Here is a 22987-nt window from a genome sequence, read left to right as displayed (position 1 = left end):
TTTAAAGCCCTTCACTCTCAGCCTATCACTATCTGCCCATGTAAAATTTGGTCTCCCTCCTGATTGTAAGCTCCCTTCAAATACTGGAAGGCCACAATGAGATCTCCCTGGAGCCTTCTCTTCTCCAGGCTGAACAAGCCCAGCTCCCTCAGCCTGTCTTCATAGGAGAGGCGCTCCAGCCCTCTGAGCATCTTCATGCCCTCCCTCCATTTTGGATCCTCTCCAAAATCTCCATATTCTTCCTGTGCTGCCACGTCCCCACCTGACATCATGTGGACTATGAGGCCATGCATTTTTAAAAGTTCAGCAGAGCAAGCAGGCTCAACCAAAAGTCAGAGAGTGCCAGTTGGCCACCCGAAAGGGATACTTCCATGTATTTTGCAGGAAAGCACCGCTGTTAGCCACTGAGGATGGTGTCCATTCTCACCTCTCTGCTTGGTGTCACCACTGAGTTTCATCCTTGCTTCACTATGAGTTTGCCTGCTACATTCTGTGGGCAATTCGTGAGAGCAAGAGGGAGCAGATGGTGGAGGGCCAGGAGCGGCAGTGCTGGGCAGAGCCGAGGCCACCTGTGATGCCCTGCCACTCATCTGCTCAGCCGTGAGGAGCTGCAGCATGGAGGCTGACCTGCCAGCCTGCTTTGTGCAACATCCTTGAAGGCAATTTGTTCTGAAATTTAGGATTGAAGCGATTAAATTTTCCTTTGCTGCAATTTACCTTGTTCCACTGCCTTGGTCTCCCTCTCACTCCCTGACCGTTGTCACAAGGACTCCAGAGCATCTTGGTATTCTACTGCATGCTGGCAAGAATGAGAGCTGCTGAAGAAAACCTACAGCAAAGCAGCAACTAAGAAAGCCTGAGCTCCTCTGATAGACATAACAAGAAAGCAGACATTCAAAATAAAGGGGAGATGTGGGCCATGGTGCCTTCACACAGCTCCCCAGGATGTTCATACTGCTTCCTGCAGAGCTCCAGAGGTGGCTGCAGGAGGCATAGGGAAGGTGGAGTGGAGGGAGACACTGAGGAAGTGGCAGGAGGTGCCCACCCCCCCCTCCTCCTTCTGCTGTTACCCACTCAGAGCTCAAGCAGACTGAGTGAAGGCTACTGCTGCTGCTGCTGCTCTGCTCCAGGCCTGTCCTTGTAGGCACTGCCCACTCGAGGACAATCACAGCTGCTGTGCCAGGGCAACTCTTCACCAGGTGTCCCCTTCCAGGCTTCTGTACCGTTTCTGCTCTCCTGGGAGAAGGACTCTCTATGGGCCTATCAGCCATACCTGATGAAGCATGTCCTTCCCAAATGGAGCAGAGTGGGGACCAAGGGAGGGCCAGAGTGCAGCCAGCACCATGCTGATCTGCTGGCAAAGTGCAAAGACCTGGCTGAAGGCCCAGAAAGAGATACCAGAAAAAAAAAAAAGAAAGCATTAATGAGACTGCTAAAATGGCTTTCCTTAGTGGCAAACTATTCACCGCTTGGACCCTGAGATTTATAGCACAACAATGGTGCTGTTGATTTCACAGCCCTGTCTGTTACCAGCAAGAACCTGCAGGACTGATACTTTCCATGAGACACAGCAAGTCCTGAGGTCTGGGCTGGGCTGCAGAAGGGCAGGGGCACTCCACGTTGTGAAGCTGGCTCTCACTTCGGTACAGGTTGACTCTGGAGCCAGGTGTGTGCAGTGTTGTGCAGTCTGTCAGTTGAGGAGCAAGGAGAGGAAGGTGTCAGTGTGTAGGAATACTTACAGCCTGAGAGGCTGGAGAGCAGAGAATTTGCACAGGGGCAAGAGTTTGAAAGGCACAGACGTGTGACAGTAAGACTGGCACAGAGCGAACAAGCCCACGATACCATGCTAGGATTTTGGCAACATATGTGAACTTTCAACCTGAGTTTACAGTGTCTCCTCACCTGGCATCACCAAACCATTGTCCCTTTAGTCGCAGTAACCTACATCACTGTGTAATGCACTAACACATTAGGAACAGCACTGCCTCCTCCAAAGCAGTGAAAGAGTGCTGTTCTCAGTATCTGGCTGACCTTTGTTTCTGCCCAGGGATTTCCATCCCTGCTTGCCATTAGAGAAATGCTGTTCTGGCTCTGCTTGGACACCTGATTCTTCCAGGACTTCTGCTTGCTAGGAGCATCTCAGATTTGCATTGACAACTTGTTTGAAGTGATGACTTCAAAGGGACTTCCTGCTTCTTTGGGTTGGTCTGCCTGCCTAAACAGCTCCCACATGGTAACTTTCTGCTTGTGTCAGTGGACATCTGCTACATCTGATCTCTTCCCTCACTCTGGGCAAAGTCACAAGGGATGCTGTAGAATGCATTATTTTTTACCATTTCTATACCTGACACCTCGGCTCTCCCTCATCTCTTGCTATGACCTGAATTGGACTCAGTGCTTGAGATTCTTGTTCCAGACTGGTTGTAGCTACATTCAGACAAGCCATAACTCCCTCATTTTAGGGACTCAATGTGCTCTCTGTTTCTTCTTCCCTTAAAAATCCCCTCTAAGATCGAAGGGGGATCGCCAAACATCTCCCAAAACATACCCTTCACCACACACTACCTCTAAAGAGTTGACCCAGAGCTCAGACAAGCAAACATCTATAAAGGAAGTCATAGTGGCAATATCATTCTGAGAGTAAATAACACTCTACTGGTGTTTTACAAACCATATGAAGTGTGATACAACCACACTGACAGGAAAGGTGTCCAGAGCTGACTTCTGCTTGAAGTATCCCTGCTGCACCGCATGCTGCATTTCTAAGAACCAGTGTGCATGTTTTGGATGTCCACTGAAACACTGTGACTCTAAAACATTGGATATCTAAAACTGCTTGGAGCCAGTAAGTTATCTGTGTTAGGAAGACCTTGACATTCTTGATATGAGAGTGGGAATATCAATTATATTTGTATTTATTTTTTTGGAACGCTATCTCAGAAAATTACAGAAGCCCAAACCTGCTTGAGATGGTTCTGCCAAGACAGAATAGTGTATATTTTGCCAGCTATTCAGCTATGTCACTTAAAGGTACATTTGCCAGATTTCTAAATGATACAGCTAGAAAAGCAGTCCCAAGATCAGCCTGGTGTTAAAACCTGTGCAGAAGAACCTCCTCAAGAATGGGTAAATCAGACAGGAGTAAAGCAAATGTGGTCTCCCTCAGCATTTTGCTATGCATTTTGCAGAGCCATCTATATACTCTTACGCAGGAGGAAGCTTATCTGAGGGCTTTCTATTCTTAACAATGGATGAGAAATAAAACCAGCACTTTTGCTATTGGAGAGAATCTTGCATTTTTAAGAGATAACTTACCTCCTTCTCTTCATGGGTAATAGAAATACCTTACAGAAAATAATAGCAATTTCCTAAATAAGACCAAGTCAATTGTTTCTGTTGTGCACAAACAAAAAGATTCATGCATTTTAGTAGATAGCCCACTATGTAATCTGCCAGGCTGAATTACCCAGAGATACTTTGTTTTGAAAGGAGTGCAGAAATCCTGCAGGTTTAATTGCCAATAAATCAGCATGACCTCCACTCCCTGACAATTTTTTTTTTTTCCCCCACAATGATCTTTTCAAGCAGAAAATGAAGAGACTGATTTTTACAGTGTGTGCATACTGCCTTTAGTGAGATAAGAGCAATGGCACACATGCAGGTTCCTCCATTAAAAGCTATGCTAGATAATGAAGGACTCAATCAATGGTGTTCTGTTTGCTTTCTGTTTATTTTCACCTTGTATTATGGTGCTCTGTTCTAGTCACAATTAGGGGAGCACTTGCTTGTTTAACAATTGGCTTTCAACTTGTTGTGTTTGTGCATCCTGCACTACCTGAAATGAATTTGTGGTTCGTTTTTATACTGACTTGTAAAATTTTAAGGCAGATGGCAATAGGTCGAGTTCTCACCTGGATTTGAATATCTGCCTGAACGTTCTGCTATTTAAAGAGATCTTGAGGATTTTTAATGGGAAGTATTTTGTTTTGATTTTAGTACGAGATGTTCATTCTCTGTTACAAAGGTTTCATGGACTTACATAATTATACAAAATAAGAAGTATGAATTAAAGACCAATGGGGAAAAAAAAAGAAAGGAACAAAGAAAAGAAAGCTACCCCCAGCCTTACTGCACATTGTTTTACTTCTATATAAGGTTTTACTTAGCTGATCTTTAACCTAAATACGTTCAAAAGTGCTTTACTGCAAAACAGTGTCTGAGGCAGCCGGTTCTTACAGGCTCCTCTAAAAGATAGGTAGGTTGATAAAGGGAGGGACTGAGAGGGAAACAGCATCATTGCACTGTGGAGGGCTGGGGTTCAGCATCTCTGCAACAATCCCCAAAGCAATTTGCTTTCATTCAGCTATCATGTTTTTGGCTGAATTAGAGACATAACATAAGAGCTGTTGCTTTGCTCTCAGGCATCTTTGGGCTTCCCTTAGATAGGTCGGTGAGCCTGAGGTGATGCCCTCCCAGCGGTCAGTCCAAGATCAAGAGGAAACTTCAAACTTTCCACAGCAGTTGCAGGAAAGACAGCTTGAAGAGATGCTATCAGAGGGTCACCTTTCCCACTGAAGGAGTGGGATTATAGATAGGGTAAACAGGACTGCAAATATCTTACACCTTTTACACCAGGCTCTCTGTGCAACTCTTTCATGTCAATTACTGTCAATATTGTCAATTGTATCAACAAATTTCATTTCAAATCAGAAGGCTGCTATGCAGTTATGCTCTCGCTGGTATCAAACGACCCAGGCAGTCCAGGTTAGCGGTTCCAGGGACTTCATGTAATGATAAGAGCTCTTAAAAGAGCAATACTGAATTCCAGGTCCTCTCTGTCCAGGCCACACCTAATAGGGATGTATTAGTAAATACAGTTTTGCAGCCTGTTTGCAAGGAAGTTACCACTGGTCTGAGTTTCACGCACAAAGTAACTTGAAATTTTCCTCATGCAAGAGAAATCGAGGTGTGCTGTCCTTGCACAAGGCAGATAGCAGTGGCTGATTTCATGCCAGCAAAACAATTTTTGATGATCTTCTCAAGCCGAAGAAAGTCACCCTCACATAGATGGTATTCCAGCACCAAGCTGGAAAATTCACATCCTGTTCCAGTCAAGAACTTTAAACAGATCCCATATCTGAAAATATTAGAAAAATATTTGTCAAAGCAGTTGTGTCTGGTTGTTGTACTGTCTTTGACAACACAAACCACATTTTTTATTTTTTACTTTTTTTTACTAACAAACTCTGAAATCCTTATCACCACGTGTCTGGGGGCTGGCAGGTCCCCTGCTGATTGTTTCTTAGTGGCTGATGTGTAAAAATTAAAGGAAGGCATACCAAGTAGATAAAAGTAACAGCTTGTGACCTTGCCATCATTCAGGGATAAAAGTCATGGGAGAAAAGGGGTAACAAAGTCATGTTTATTCTCTAAACAAGAATTCACTCCTTCGTTGTCTGGGTAGGACGTGCAGGGCTGAAGGATCAACTGCATTGAAACTCCCAGCTGTGGAATTAAACTTGTTCTCTTCAGTGCCCTAGCACTGAATCTAATCTTGTGAGTAAGAGCAGGAGATGGATGAGGCCTCGGAAAATCAGCCTGGACTCAGATGTCCTGTTGATTACTGCCTTATTTGGAGAGAAGAAAGACTATTCAGCACCATCTGGTGCATTTATCTGTTGCATTCAGATAGGTGCCGTCCAGTTGATTAAGAGCAGCATAATGATCATGCAGCATTTTGTTCAGTTGATATATTCATGTACTCACTGTGGCCAGCAAACCTTATGCCACTAATGGCTGTAGTTGAGTACAGCAAGCCTTTTTTTCTTAAGCCAATCCTAGGCATATCACAAAACCCATCAATCAGGGGTAATCAAGGTTTTAACCCACTTCACTATTAAAGCACCAACAGCTTGTTCTCTGACATTAAACCTGTTGATCGTGGATCTACTGGGTGTCTGAGGTACTTGTGCTAATAATGACATCCTTTATGTGACTGGTAGGATAGACCTCTACACAGGCTAACATATCCAGCTGAGGAATGGCCCTTGGAGTGCTTGAGAGGCTTCTACAGCTATGCAGCTGAGTAGTTGGTCCCCATGCATCTTAGACACATGCAGCATAGTGCCTTGTAGACACATACCACGATGGCATCCAAGTCTGAGCAGTGGATGGAAGGATGTTTCAAATGGGTGGGAATTTACAACCCATTAAAAAGCAGCTACTGTGGTGGGTGTGATGAATGTGGAAAGGACGCCAAGCAATTCTGTGAGGTGTCATGTGTACCTGTACACAAATGTCCAGGAAGGGTCCTGATCACTGCCCAAGTCTGGTTTTAGTCAAGAACCAAATTATAGAAGATCTCACTGAACACTTATTGAAACTCTAAAAAAAAAAAACAAACCTTCAAAGTTTGTGCTACAGTGAAGTGACACTTTGAAAGAGAGGTTCTTTGGAGCCTTGGACATTGAAACCGAGCTTGGCTTTGGCCATGCACACTGTTGTTGTGAATCTCATTCCACTCCTGTTGGTCCACCCTCCTCCAGCTTCTGCCATTTCCAGCCTCTTGCCTTCCATCCATCTTCCCTCCCATAGTTTCTCCAGCCTTATTCCACATTCAGCAACATGGGGACAATTTCAGACTTTCACATCACTCTTTTTCTTACTCCTCTCTAGGTTATTATTGTTGGCTTTCACAAACAGTTGGAGAAAAGGCAAAGATGGTCCTTCAGCCCTGTGATTTGTGCCCTGAGCATAGAGTGTACTGAACACGCAACAGAGAGAAAGAATAGAAAGTTTTATGAGATTCAGTTATGAGCCTGTCATCACCCTAAATTGGCTAATTGGAGCTGTTCTGTCCAAGGGTTATACCACGGAGTTCATTAGAACATCAGAAGTCAGTGATGCGTATTCTCTGTTATGTACATACACTATTTTTACTTTTCAAAAACGACATGTTTTGTTGTATGAAACTTCATGGGAAAGATTTTCTCTATCTCCCACTGGAATCAAAGTTTGAGATGATCTAATGTGGAACTAATACTCCTCTGATCTTACTACATCCACATATTACAATTTGCTAGAATGACCATAGTCAGAACACTTATCACTGAACATTATACTTAACAATCAATTTCTGCATTTGCATGGAGCACTGGTTATAGTTCAGCAGCAGTTTGCAAATTTTTCATCCCTGACTGAGATTTTCTCTGTGTACCACTCAAAATACCCTATATATCTGGGGACATCTGTGCTCATGTTCAGGTTAAATAACTGGGGATACAATAGGGTGAAGAACAGCAATGAGAAATAGCTAGGTTCAATCACATAATTCTTATCCAAGTGAATTTTCCAGGACTTTCTTGGCATCTTTCTTGGTTTAGGATTTGGCCTCAGAATAATTTTCCTTCATATAGTCAGTGGCAATGTCTGTAATTGGATGCACTAATTCAATAGCAGCTTCTGCACAGGTACTCATGTGCAATAAGAACTGCTTCTGCCATGGGGGGACTTTCCCTAACCCTTGCAAGAAGGGATAAGGGACCAGAAGGGAGTTCAGGCTCCAGCACAGTTGTCCCCAGTTGTTTAGAACCTGGGCTCCCAGGTTTTATTTTCCATGGAGATGCTCTAAAACCCACCAGTGCTCATCTGCAGAGAAACAACCACCACTATGTTCCCACTCAGCAGAGCACTTGTGCTCTATATTAGCAAATCTGATCAGAAGACTGTGCCTGCTCAGAGCACTTCTGCTGCTTCCCATGGCCACTTTCTGTTATATTGCTCTTATTCTTTTCAAAGTAACTCCAGACTTAACAGCAGCATAGCTTAGATCAAAATCAGTCTCTGGCTCATATTCCACCTATTCTCTTCCATAGATCATTGTACTTTATAAACATGGATGTTTTGTGTTGCTATTATTTTGAAAGTTAGTCAGAAATCAACAGCATTTGATATGAGCTCCAATGTCAGGTGTCACCATTCTGACTGAATGGCAGCGCACCTTTTTATTAGCACACATTAATGTAGATTAGTGGCCTTATTGGAAATATTGGACAGACACATCTGTGTAGCAGCTGGCAGGAATCTCTGTCTGGACCTGATTCCAGCTGTCCATACGACTTGGAAGCTCAGGCATGTCGACAGCCTTTTCCATAGCTGAAAATCCATCTATTTCTATTCAATATATGCATAAAAGACGTTGCGTCAACAAAATTCCATTGTTCCTGTTCCCCCAGAGAAAGCATGAGGTCTCCAATCACCACAGCTGCCTCGGCCATTGCTTCAGCCAAAATCTGGAGGTAAAAACAAAAGCCTTCAGCCCACATGGATATAACATGTAAGTACTATGGGAGGCATCGGGGAAACCAAAACCTGCCTGGGGGCCTCAGTGTTCCAGATGTCGAGGCTCCCCAGACAGCCCTCTTACAGGTGTGGAAGGCATCCTTTAGCCAGAACATCCATCAGAGCTCCCCCAGGCCAAGTCTTTCCCAAGCAATACGAGTTTCAATTAATTAATTCTTACGATGAACAAAAACTGCATTGAATACTCTACAAAAAAAGTGTCAACAAGTGGCACAACTAGAAGCTGACCTATTGGCATCTATGAGGCTATATGAAACCACACATTTGTTTTCCCTCCTTTGGTGCAATTTGGATTTTGGAGTTGCAGTGGGTTGGGGTAAAGCATAGAAACTGCTACTCTTTATTTAGTGGTTCATTAGCTTATTGGGGAAGCCAATATACCCAAAGTTACTATACCCAAAGTTTTGAATCACCAATATGGAAATCCTTCAAAACCAAACATTAAAACCGCTTCACATTGCCCAGGAACCACATGACGGGGCAGCAGTTTTGCCCCAAAATTCTGCTTTCAAATGAAGAGAAGTTAGGATGAACTGTCCAAGAGATGGATGTGGGTGGCCGAGCAGCATGGGGCTGGTGGATGTGTCCCTGCACAGTGGGTTATGCCCAAACAGGGATGTCTGGCCATCAGATGTGGAGCAGCCGCAGATGGGGACAACAATGGAGACGCATGGGCATCCTGGACTTGCTGGCAGCCAACAACAAAAACAAGACATGCTTCTTAAGGTTTTGGGCTCATTTTCCAGTCCCAAGAGGAAGGAGGATGTGACAGGAAAGTAGGAATTACTCTTCTGGCTTAATCTCAATGTCCATTCCATTCAGCAACCATACTCCTGATGCAGACCAGTATTGGATGCTTCCCAGAGTGTAGAAAAAGCTGCTTTTTTTTTTTTTTTCCTCCCAAGTCCAGGCTTCCAGGAGAACATTAAAGAGCTTTTTCAACTTTATTCTCATTCGATTTAACACTGACAATAGCAACACTGGGTATTCTTGATAGTGCCTGCTCCCTTTTGGAAGGCAGTGGCAATAGTACTGCCTGAGACAGGAAAGCGGAACTGGAAATGATTCGTGGGACTAAAATCCGTAGAATAGAGGTGAATTGTTGGCCAAGCCAGTGTTCTCCCACGTGGGCTGGTAGAGATAGCTTGGAGTTTTGCAGGGAGGAAAAAACGCCTGTGTGAGAAACTGAAAGACCCCCAAAGGGCTTTGCTAAGCCTTCTTAAACTTCCCGATCACATCGCTGTGTTTATACCACCAGTGTTATTTATTGGCTGTGTGCTTGACAAGCGGTTACCATGAGGAATGCTAATTCAAGGAGGCAGCAAATTTCAGGCAGAGAAGCAATGCATTTTTCAGTCACTATTATTTGCAGCTTCACCTAGGCATAGTGACCTGCATATGTGGAGACTCATTCAGTAAATGGTTCTCTGTATATACACTTGTTGGATTTTTTCAAATATGTAAGTGAAATCAGTTTAATTTTCTACTAATCATACTATTTTCATAAGCCAACCAATAACCTCACACCTCCACATGATAGCTTGCTTTCTGATTTTTCTATTCGCTTTATTTGAGGCAAGAAGGGACTGAAAGTACTTTCTTCAACCCCACGACCAGTTTTACAAACAAATGTATAGCTACCTCTTGGTAAGAATAAAGCCAACTAGCTGCTAAGGCGTTCAGTGTACTGAAGCATTCTGCCAGGAACATTTTTATCACCATATCAAATGCTTCTGACTCTCAAATCAGGAGTAGATGTATTTATTGTTTTTTCACAGCTTCCTAAAAGCAAACATCACAGCAGTCAGGGCTTGGAGCTGCTGGGAGCCAGTGACTGTTTAAGATTGGCTCCCATTTGGAGAAGCAAGAGGAAATTTGCCAGTCAAATGTGAGAGAATGGAAGCCAGTGCAAAGCCCTCAACTATCCTTCATCACACCTTAAACTGAGATGAAGCTTTCATAGAGCAGATTGACAAAGGCATAGAAAAATCAATCCACATTACATCGTAAGAGTCCATTGTCACCTGTGTAAACATGTGATGTGGTGTTTCACAAAATTGCAGCTATACATGACAACAAGTTCCTCCATGTTAGATAATCACAATTTGCTGCAACCTACCTGTAAAACCATTTTCTGAATTTTCGAAGCATTCAACCCTGCTGGCTGGGCTAGAAGGAACTGCACGAGTCATCATTGTGCTATAGAACTGCATGTCAGGTTGGGTATTAGGAAAAGTTTATTCCTAAAAAGAGTTGGTGATGCAGTGGCACAGGCTGCCCAGGGAGGTGGTAAAGCCACTGACCATGAAGGTGATTGAGAACCGTGGAGATGTGACACTGAGGGATAGGAATTAGTGGGTAATATTGGTGGGGATGGGTTGGACATGATTATCTTAGAGGCCTTTTCCAGCCTTAATGATTCTATGATTCTGTGTGAGTGATGTTCTATCAGACATAAATGACAATTTCCTTAAAACTAATTACGGCAATCCTACATTGGTAGATCCTAAATTGGTAGAAACTGTGACAGAAGTTCAAAAACAGATTTAACCGCTGGAGTTGTCCCTAAAGTTTTCCCTATACTGTTCCTGATTACATAAAAATATAAATTCAATTCTTTATTTATTTGCAAGCCCCCAAAACAGACACTCCCCTTTTTTGGTTAAGAATGATATCCATCCATTACTGTGTGATACCATAACACTCCTGTATGTCAGCACTGATTTGGGGGGCAGTCAGAGCCTCCAGCTCATCCTTCAGGCCAAGCACCAACGGTAGCGTCAGCCACACATCTGCCTCCAAGCTCCCTTTTTTTTCCTCTCCTTGCATAGATGACAGAATTAAATACAGAGCACAGAGAAGTGGCTTCAGTAAAAGAAGGATGGTTGGGCAGAACTGCTTGCATGCAGCAAATCGAGCGCAACATCAATGATATCAGTGTACATCAAACCCGACTTCAACCCACAGCACTGCGCAGTCTGGCAGCATTGCTCCACCACCACCCCCTCAGCACATCAGCAGCATTTTGAATGCAAGAGTGAAATGACAGGGTGGTTTGCAAGGGAAGGTGAGGCTCACCTTGCTATGGGTCAGCTGGCTGCCTCATCTTCAGGGATGTCACTTATACAAATCCAAAATACAATTGAAGGGCACATAGAAACTTTGCTATTCAACTCTGTGGAAAATACAATTAGTCTTTATTGGAAATTAGCTCCATTTGTCATATCTGGAAAACGTTGGGCGGCTGCACATCTCACAGATTTGCCACTTAGAGCTGTTCTCTGGCTATGCTTTATAAACTTGCTCTAAATATTTCACTAGCTGGGTGTTACTGAAGTGATGCCTCAAATTCATGAATTGTGATCTGATTCTTGGATGGCCCTGTGTGGAGCCAGGAGTTGGACTCAGTGATCCTTACTGTTCCCTTCCAACTTGGGATATTTTATGATTCTATTGCAGCAGAGGCATCATACTCAGTTATGTTTCTTAGGAATTTCCCTGCTATCTTTTCCTGTCTGCTATTCAGCACCATGCTGGCTGTCGGCACGTCATGAGTTAGAAATAACAGAAGGAGTTTTTCCCGTGAGCATTAAACCAAGAGAAATTAGCTGAAGACCATCTGAAGCACTTGAGAAACACCAGATCCTTTAAAGTTAGTTCTACAGGCATTTGTTAGGATACAAGTGAATGCAGACAGCACATCTACAATAACTGCAGTCTTCTATTCCCTGTGGTGACTGTAGCAGAGAAACATTTGCATGGAGTTACAGATGTGATAATTGGTTTGAACACTGTGAAGTGCAGGACATGAGAAACTGCTGCTGCTAAAGAAGTTCTTCCTGGTTTTCCCATAACACAAGAGAAAGCCAATCAATGTAATTTGCAAAGATGTTCTGAAGTGAGTTATGCCACACAATCAAATGAGGCAAACAAGTGATTTAAAGTGGTCTTCATATCCATCTCAAACAGGTTTAAAATTTTACGCGGTGCTGTGTGGAACAGAGTTGCCATAAAGACATGGAGCTAACTCATGGAAAGGGTGAAGTCCACTGCCTTTATTTTTTCAGTCACATCCTGCAGCCTGACCTACGTGGATCTGCCCTTGTATTTGCAGCAAGGCAGACCTTCTATTCCAGCACTGCTACCCCTCATTTAGCACGGATGATGGGTCTGGTCCCATTCCTGATCAGCACACACCTCCAGGTGCTGCTCTCATTCCTGCATCGACTCTGAGGTTGGTTTGATGTAGGATTTCCCTTCCAATAGCATTTCTCTCCCCCCCCTTCATACTGTGGTTGGAGTTCACAAACTTCTCCAGCCATCTGCAGTTGCAGACAGCAGCCCTTTAATGCAACAACAGTAATGGAATGCCCCTAACGAGGCAAACAAAATGGCTTCCTAGTCGAAAAAGGTGATGGTAAGGGTTGTCTCAGGAATCTTTTTTCATCACCCATTTCCTACAGAGACAAACAAATGCTGCTGGGTTTAGATGGGTAAGGCCTGTGCTTCATCCATGTGCTTGATTAAAACCACTGCTGGGTTTTCTCTGCTCAATGAAGGAAAGTTTGTAAGAAGAGACTGCATCTTTTATTAATGCAGCTGCCCATGCAGGAATAAAGTTATCCATTGCTTCTGGGACAGAAGTCCTTCTCATGGTCATGAGATTTCACCACAAAATGCTTGAAGCACAGCCCTATGTTAGGGTGCAAATACAAAAAATCAAGCTGTGTGCATTTTGCAACAGGGCAACTGCCCAATCTGAGGTTTCTGCCCAAGGGACTTGCCTGCCTGCCCTCCACATTCACTCCAGCTCCTGCAACCAGAATATGAGGGCCTGCTTCTTAATAACATGCTGCTCTTGGAGGAAACTTGACTACATCTTATCCATTACCACTGCAAATGGAGCGCCAAGGTTTTAGCGATTCAGGAAAAAGCAGGTTTGCCTTGTCTTCTAAATTAACTGAAGAAACAGGATGTGCTAGTTATCTACCCAAAATAGAATGCCAGGGCTGGGAATTTTCCACAAAGATGCTCCTGTGGGATCCCAGTGACACAGCAACTGTCCCACTTCATGAGCACAAGCAGCACATGGCTGAAGCAGGGTACGTGCACTGAGTTTTCCTAGACTTGTAGCCAGCACCAATAGAGTTCCACAGCAGATGTTTAACGGCATGCACTACAATGCCTGAAATGCATTAATGACCAAAGGAAGCTTTCTTCTAAATTCTGACCACTGCCAATTTCCTCATGTCTAGTTTACATATCATTGATGTACATAGGGATGCTTTCATTGCTCCTGCAGATGACACAGCGCTTGCTCAGCTTCTGCAAGCGCAGCCTCACTGCAGCAAGCCTTGTGCAGAAATACTTCCCTCACCATCATGAAGTCATAGTTTTCACTGCGCTACAGGATGCTCAGTAGGGGAGGTGAGTACATAGAGGCAGGTAGAGCTTTTTGAACAGATTTTTCCTCTGAGACGAATGTACAAGTGCTATATGCTGCAGCCTCAACTGAAAGGCCCGATCAGATCTCAGCATCTCCCCATCAGTTGAGGGCCACAGTAGGAGCAGGCACCACAGGGTTGCACTGAGGGACACTAGAGCAGGAAAGAGCTTGACCTGCCTCTCACATCTGCAATGCAAACACTCTTTGCCTGACACGCAATGGGAAGTGGAGCTGCTGTGACCTGCATGATCAAACACTGTGAGAGCACAGTGCAAAATATTAGGAAGCCACTCAGGGATGCAGATATTCACCTCTGGCATGTGAAAGCAGACTGCACCAGTCCACACTGCCTGTGCAGATAGCACTGCCAAGACATCGAGGAAAACATTATCTCCTCCATAGCAATAAACAGCATTTTATTTCACTTCATTTTTAGCTTGGTTCCTCCTCTTCCTGCCCGCATCTGAGCCTTTCAGCTGAAGGCAAAGGTCCAAGAACAATAGTGTTCCGAGCCAAGGACTAAGCTCGCAGTTGGAAAGCCAGAGTCCAGAGATGACAGGCTGCTCTATTTACCAACACAGTGCACATAAAAACAAACCAAACCAAAATAACCTACTGCCATGTTTTGGCTTCGTACAGCAAGGAAAGCAAGCCTCACTTGCACTCAGCTCTGATGTACTACCACCAGGAATACCCTGAGAAGTCGGATGAATTATATATAAAACACTGAAACCCTTGTGTGTATGTTCTTGGTATAAATTTGAACCTCAAATGGGAATGTGATTTGAATTTAAACACTTAAAGCTGTGGCCTTAACAGTAGACACTTTTGTATATTCATGCTTCTGCCACTGTCCTCAGTCTCCCATGGTCCTGAATGATGTGTTGTTCAAAAACAATTGGCTTCTTGTGTGCAGAAGAGCAGCTTGGCCCTCTCCCCTCCATTGTCTTTTATGTCCAGTGAGGAAAAAGGGTGTGATGAAAAAAGAGAGAGATTTCAGTCAAAAGCACTACACTGATAAGCATTTAATAACAGCCTCCCTTGTGATCAGATGAAATCTAATGCATTATATTTCACTGGCAGAAGTGATAACTTCAAAGTACTGCCTGTACAGATGACTACCTGTGTCACTTCAGACAGCAGCAATTCCCACCTCTCCTATTGCTGGTGCAGACCTTGCCACAGACACCTCGTTTTAAGGACAGAAATTTGCAGTTAATTGAATAACACAGCAGTGGTGTTTAGCAGCCACAATCAATGCTGAAGTCAAAATTATTTCCCAAACACACACAATGGAAGTAACAGCAGAGAACTAAACTGGAACAGGCAGGTGCTGTGACGAGCACAGTGCTCCTGGGTTGCCTTTTAACCATTCCAGCAGATTTTTGTGCTTGGAGGTTTGAGGGTTGGATAACCCACCACCAGACCCCAGCCTATGTACAGGGTGACTGAGACCTTTTTGCCATCTCTGATATCTCTTTATGCCAATGGGAAGGAACAGAGGGACACGTCACAGTACTCCCTTAGGTTGCCAGAATGAAACACAATGAGATGCCATGTAGCTGTAATGAGTAACTATGGGCTTCTTACTCTCCTTCAGAAATAAAACCACCAGCTAACAGTGATGGCAGCCACCTTGTTGTTTTTTTTTTTCGTGGCCCTCCCACAGTTTGCTGGAAAGCATCACCACTCAACATCCCCTGTCCACATCAGGACACTTCTTGGTGACAAGCCCCTGTCACCACTTCCCTCATATAGAGGCAGTCCAGTCCAGAGTTCTCACTGCAGCTGAATCTCTCCTCCTCCAGACATCCACCTGATAAGTACTGCAGACAGGAAAGCAGCATCCCACTGCACCCATTAGTACATCTATAAAGCACTGGCTAAGCTGTGTGTACACAGGCTGACGTCCTGCGTGCAGTGAGAGCTCAGCAGGCTTGCTGCTCACATAATAAAGAGTATGTGTCTGCACCGGAATCAAGGTTCCCAGAAATCCAGGAGATTACCAGTAAAATGTTGGAAGGTGGAAGATTACTGGTAGAAGTGACATTCCAAAGCACCTCAGGTGGCTGCAAGAGGCTTAACACTTCAGAAGTGATACATCAGTTGAAAATAAAGGAAGAAAAGCAATGCAATTGGAGAAACAGTGCAAGCTCAGAGAGCTCTGGTAAGAAGCACAAACACTCAAAATGCAAGGCTGTGCTTCCTCCGGTAATGCAAGGGTGTGGACACAAGCTGGTGTCCCTTCACCTGCCTTTAGCCCCCCAGTAACACAAGAGCCATCTACACTGATGAAACCTTTGCCTAAAAACCCATTACATACCCACTATCAGTCCTGTCACTCTGAGTTGTTTCTCCCAGCCTCTTCCCAGGCCAGGCCTGCTGTGAGGAGATGAGATCTGCTCCCATTTATTGCAGTGAGCCACAGTGCAGCCAGGACTCACCTCAGCAAAGCACAGAAAGGCCTGGGATCAGTACTGTGACACAGCAATCAGTGCAGCAGTTTTTGGAGCAAAAGACTGAAAAGCTGGCAGGAAAATCAGGACTTGTATAGACAGTTTGTCAAACTCACGTTTGCAGTTGTCCCACAGTTGGTCATCCTCACACACAGCACTTCACCTGCATGCACCCAAAGCACCCTTTGTGAGCACAGCACTTCGAACGTCGTATATTTTGTTGGATAACACAGCCATGCAGAAGGCCAAATCTCTCCATTTTATGGAAGACAAACTCTATGCTTTGCAGATAGGATTTAAGTACAGGAAGCCACAAAGCAAGGCTGACAAACTGTTAATGGGAAGCAGGGTCCCATTTTCCTCACCATCTCCCCTCACCCCATGCTGCACTGTCCCCAGCAGCAGCTCATCTCTCAGCCAGGAATGAACAGAGATGCCCTGAACCACAGCTCCTGGATACGAAGAGTCCAGCAGGACCGTTGCAATTGACCTCACAGGTGTTTTACCACACTCCTGTTCCCCATCTGCTTTGAGCAGCAGCACCAGTCTCCCTTCACTAAGGTCAAAACGAGCGCACACAGGCAGATGAATACTGCTTGCCTGTGCTTCGATACAGTTAGATTTGCTGAGTTATGCCTGGGTCAGTACTCAGCAGCTGCGCCGGTCTCACTGTGCTTATGGCAGGCAGCCATCTGCCAAAAGGCAGCCTAGAGAGGCAGCAGCAAGGCCAAGTGGAGCAGCGCCAAGGCAGCCCTGTGAAGCTGTGGGATGCAAAGGGATGAACACTGGTCCGGCAGGAAGGGGCACAGCACCGTGCCATGCTCCGAGTGTTAGCCCTGGCTCTTTAGTGGTATGTAAGCTGCTGGGCTCGTATGAAGACAGCTGTCGTCATCCCATATGGAAAACAGATGCAGCTTTCTAAATATGCATCAGTCAGAATTGTTACACTCAATATTACAGGGGACACTAAACACCTCGTGCTGTATAGAATAACGTACTGCAAAACAAGATACATTCATCCCTTTGGGCCGTATCACCATATTCATTCTGACAGCAGCTAGCATTCTCACACAAGGTATTTATACTGTACCCATATGAATACACCCATTTCATGGAACAGTAGCATACCTTGTTACAAAGGCTACCTTCCCTCCTCATCTATAACCTCGCATTTCAGCAGCTCCTATGTAATGACAAAACAATTCCACTCAAAAAGCGTTTATCTATTTATATTTAGCCTATTTTTTTTTTTTTTCCAAGCAGCAGGAGGTTTTCCCCAAGCTTGAAAAAAACTGAAGAAATACATGGAATAAGTGTACTCTAATTGTTAGGTAGATAGAATCACAGAATTGTAGAAGTTGGAAGAAAGTTGTAGAGATCACCGACTCCAATCCTCTGCTAAAGCAGCTCCCTACAGCAGGTCACCCATGTAGGCATCCAGACAGATCTGGAGTACCTCCAGAGAAGGAAACTCCACAGCCTCTCTGGGCAGCCAGTTCCAGTGCTCTGTCGCTTTCACAGTAAAATTCTTTCACATCTTTGCATGTCTTTTTTTTGTGCCTGTTGCCCCTTGTCAGTTTTGATACAGTTCAGATGGGAAGCAAACAAGCGTCTGCCTATAGGAAGTTCAGATACCTCAAAGTTCTGATTAATTTGTCATTGTGGATGCATCTCCTTTAGAGCACACAGCTCTTTCCAGACCAATGCAGACAATAGCCCCTAACACTCTATATTTCTTTCTGTCCTTCTAAGGATTTGTTCATCAAAAAATCCAGAACAATTTGGATGTATTAAAGGTGACACAAAAGTTTCAGGGCTTCAGGAAGAATGACAGTGAGGATGGCTGGAAGAAGCTTGAGGAAACTTGAAAGAAATCAACACAAGGATCCTCACTCACCTCAATGGGAAGAAAATTAATACCTTCTGAACAGTAAGCTAAGGAAGGTAAGATACTTCACACATGCCTATGTCTTTAGCATAGACTGCAGGTGGGAAATAACACAGGTTAGGTCTCTTATTATGACATTTACTGTAGCTGAGCAGCTACGCTCAGGTTATGGGCCCAGCTCTCAAGCCTGTCCAGGTCCCTCTGGATGGCATCCCTTCCCTTTGAGCAGCTATGAGAGGTGGACCAATGCTAACCTCACAAAGTTCAGCAAGGCCAAGTGCAAGGTCCTGCACCTGGGCTGGGGCTATCCCAAGCACAAGTTGGGTAGAGAGTGGCTTGAGAGCAGCCCCGAGGAGAAGGATTTGGGGGTGTCAGTTGATGAAAGACTCAACACAAGCCAGCAATGTGCACTTGCAGCCCAAAAAGCCAACCGTGTCCTGGGTTGCACCAAGAGAAGCATGATCAGTAGGCTGAGGTGAGACCCCACCTGGAGTTTTGTGTCCAGTTCTGGAGCTCTCGACACAAGAAGGACATGGAGCTATTGGAGTCCAGAGGAGGGCCACAAAGATGATCAGAAGGTTGATCCTCCCCTATGAGGACAGACTGGGAGAGCTGGGGCTCTTCAGACTGGAGAAGGCTCCAGGGAGACCTTACAGCAGCCTTTCAGTACCTACAGGAAAGCTGAAGAGGAAGTTTTTAATGAGGACAGGTAGTGAGAGAACGAGGAGAAATGGTTATGAACTGGAAGAGGGTAGAATTAGATGAGATATTAGGAAGAAATTCTTTAGTAAAGAATTTTACTGTGAGGGTGGTGAGACACCAGAACGGGTTGCCCAGAGAGGATGTGTCCTCCTTGGATGTGTTGTCCTTGGAAGATTCAAGGCCAAACTGGATGGGGTTGAGAGCACCCTGGTCCAGAGGGAGGTGTTCCTGCCTGCAGCAGGGGGTTTGAACTAGATGACCTTAGAGGTCCCTTTTAACCCAAGCAATTCTATGACCCTATTTCTCATGGGCTGAGGTTGCCGTGGAAACTTTCACGCAGAGGGAAGACTGTAAGGCCAAGTATATCTACCCACATGTTTCAAGATGTTCCTCTACTTTTTTTTAGGAGTATCTGTGCAGCCTGCTACCGTCACGTTTTCCAAGATCCTGAAAACATTTAAGGAACTGCAATAGTGTACTGTCTTTTTGTGTTTCACTGCCAAAGGAGTGGAGAGATCAGATCCATGCCCACAAGTTGTGGGTTTTTTTTTTTTGGCATATATCTTCAAGGCAAAGTGGAGGATTAACGCTACTATAAGCTAAGTGTTACCAAAGCAGCTCTCAAAATAAACCCCACGAGACAAACTAACCGCAACAGAAAGCAATGCACAATAACGTATGCAACAATTTTGTCTGCACATTTTCCCAGCTCTTGAACTGGTTGGGAATTTACTGCCTCACTTTGGGATATGGACCACACAGCTCAAATGAAGCAGTAATGGAGCATTAACTGAATTAGTCCTTGAAAGTGCTTTGTAGGCTAGAGTTATATGTTTTCATTCAGGATGATGGGATCACTTTCCTACAGTAATTAGTGGAGCAGCTGACATTAACTCCATCAGTGACCTGCTTGTTACCACCACTGTGAATTGAAATTAGATTAGCAGCCCCCTACAGGTGTTGTGTGCAATATGGGAGTTAAAAGCACTAGAAGTGCCCTGCCGACTCAAAACAAACCAAACTGCAGAGGGATTACATAGCATTTGGATCAGCTACACACAGGGAGGATTTCAGGGAGATCGTGTAGCTTCAGGGAAGGGAAGCAAACTGTAGATACCACAAACAGTCCTTGCCAGGTATGGAAATATCCATCACCAGTTCCTCATCAAACCCACCATCATCACAGGCTGTATATATATATATATGCCAGCTTTTCAAAAGCACCAGATGAAGAGTATAAGTTACATTGGAGGCTTAAGCGCAGGGGAAGTTGTTGTTAAAACTTACCTTACGGGAACACCAGAAGAACTGGCACCTCTCATAATTACACTATATATCTGACAGTATTTGGTGGTTGAAAGAGATGACACAGGAATCCTAGTTTTACTCTGAAAGATCAGTTCTTAGCACTCAGGGTTGCAGAATAAAGCTTGAAAGCGTGACCCAAATGTATCCAAAGAACTTATTAAAAAGGCAAACAAACAAAAAAAATCAAGATAGCTCTAACTTCTTAAAAGCAACCCAATTCCTCAGCTCTTCTCAAGATGCTGCTGCTATCTAACAAAATTTATAACACCTCACTACTTCAATTCTGTTATCAGCTTTTTTCTTTCCCCCTCCCTTGTGCTGTAGGATGTGGTAAACCATAATCTGTAAATATTCATGCAACTCTCATGTCACCTTAGAAATTAGACTGCTCTCAGAAGTAATTGACTCCTTTTCTTGCCCCAAGAGTGATCTATTCTACCAGAATAGAATCCTGGGCTGCACCTAAAGCAGTGAGGGCAGCAGGGGGAGGGAAGTGATCCTGCTCCAAAATTTCTGCTCACAGGCCTTTCATCAACAAGCAGTGGAAAGAAGAGATCAAAGGTACCTTAGTTCAAAGGTAACAGTGCTATTAAAGACAGGAAACCAAGCCTCGCTCCATTAAGGAACTTTGGCAAGACAAATGGTAATGAACAAAGCCAAGAAGCCAGTATCTGGTGCTGCCTCAGCTGTACTGCTGTTCTTCACAGACTCTTTCAGACTCAAGTTCTGCCAGGACGTTCATCAACAGTGAGAGTCTGCTTTAACAGGCCTAAGAAACAGGACAACACACCAGAGGCTGAACGTTGGGCTTGATTTTAATCACAGTTATTCTAGCAATGCCTTTCTCCCTTCATTCTTCCTCCTGTTATGTTTCCCATGCTCTACAAGATAAAAGATACCACCGCTCAGAAAAAGTGAGGCCATAGTTCACCCAACATGGATTTTGATGTTCAGAACACACTACCACTACCTTGATACAACTCCCTGCAGTGTAAAAAGTCCTCAAAGATAGAAAAAAGGTTGCCCACCATCTCCATGAAAAACAGTGTTAAGTACCATATCTCTGAAACTCCTAAACATCACGGTCACTGATACAATATTTTCAGACAAAGCCACTGCTAGTTCTTGCTTGCATAGAGTCAAAACATGTGAGTTTGCTGATTTCGAGCTCAGTCGCTTCTGCACACAATAGGTTGACTGGAAACTGGGTTTCCTTATGCATAATTTGACAAAGCATCACAACTGCTTAGAGATGCGTTAATAGCAGACAGCATACAGGTTATCTCTATACAAAGCCTCCAGTGAACAACATTCTGCTGTGTTTAGACTTACATTTGTGATTTGTGTGTGCGTGTCATTTCCCCTAGGGCAACTATACAGGTTAGATCCTAAGGTAACATTACCATACATTGGAGAAAGTGAGGGAAAGCCAAAATTCCGCATTCTTGAGATACAAGTGCTTGATTCACATTCAAAATAACAATACAAAACCGAACAAGAGAATCATTATCACAATTATGAACAAAAAAACCTCGGATAGTATCTTAAATAAAAAGCCCACAGCACAACAAACCTCTATAGGTAGATTAAAAAAAGCCTCTGTCGTGTGTCATTCAGCAGAATGTTTTGATTTTTAGTTTACTTTTCAGTTTAGTTTACTTTTAAGTTTCTCTTATCTAGACCTTACTAGATAGTAAGAAAGAGCTCCTGAGCACTGAAGATGCATTAAGTGGGACATAACGTTATTCAAACTAACAACATTCTTGGCTGACACAAGAAGGTAACGGCTAGTTCTGGAGGCTGCATTCCTTTCCACACATAATTCCCCAGAACATGGGAAAGGAAGTATCTGTGTTGAAGCACAAACCGCTCCCATTACAAAGCCCTCACTGCCATTGATTTTTCCACCCCTCCACAACAAAGCTCCAGCAAAAGCTCCATTTCCAAGAAACATCTCAAAAATAAGTAACCTGCCCTCACTCACATTTTAAAGCAATGAAAACGATCACGGGAAGACACAGAAGCATCTGATCACCTTCCTTTCACACTGTAACATGATGGAAAGTAGAGCAATAACAGCAGACTAGCAAGGTCCCAGGCTGCAGCAAGCAAGGGTTTGCTCAAATGCAACAGCCATGGACACAGAAATAAAGAAAAGATGCTACTTACCCTTAGGAGGCCTCAGGCATGCAAGGATCTCCAGCAAAATCCCCTTGCCTCCCCTGCCAACCCTTAAATGAGGTTTGGGAAGGGCTGGATCCTGGCTGCTCCGCTTCTGGTCACTCAGGTGCACTGAGCTCCCCTGGGTTGATTCCCTGAGTTGGACCTGTCTTCCCACCAATCACTCAATCACATGGCTCAGCTGTGGCACTTCTGCTACTTCAGCTGTAGCATTTCTGCTACACACTCCAACTCGTGAAACCCCTAAATCTCCATCACACCAAGGTGCACTGAAGGTCAATCAACTGATATAATTTTGCTCATCTGCACTGGAGGAAAGTGACCTTAAGCCAATTTGCAGCAGCTGATGCTCTGGCAGAATAGGGTAGATGATGACAGTGAGGGAAAGGAGGCATCACTCATTTGTGTTCTGTGAGATTTGGGTACTAGCTTCATGTCCGATAGCACCTTACATCAATACATAGGGCAAAACAGGAGAGGGAGGGGTAAAAGCAGGGTATAGAAACTGAGAACCACAGAGCTTAGTAAAGCACACAGGAAAAAAAGCAAGAGTTCCCACTGTGTGTACGTGTCTTCCTCATGGCTCAAAAGCCTTTGGATGAGTTGCATAGACACACTCTTGAATTGCTAAATCCGTATCATCAT

General features: G+C 44.3%; 1 protein-coding gene across 4 annotated transcripts in view; it reads right to left on the bottom strand.

The window, feature by feature from the left end:
* FOXN2 (forkhead box N2) overlaps positions 1–22987 on the bottom strand; it is a 96865-nt gene that overhangs the window by 30852 nt on the left and 43026 nt on the right. The window lies entirely within an intron of this gene.

Source organism: Lagopus muta, chromosome 2 (assembly GCF_023343835.1).
Source record: "Lagopus muta isolate bLagMut1 chromosome 2, bLagMut1 primary, whole genome shotgun sequence".
NCBI lineage: Eukaryota > Metazoa > Chordata > Aves > Galliformes > Phasianidae > Lagopus > Lagopus muta.
Note: the sequence above shows the minus strand (reverse complement) of the source record. Positions and strands in the feature narration are given on the sequence as shown.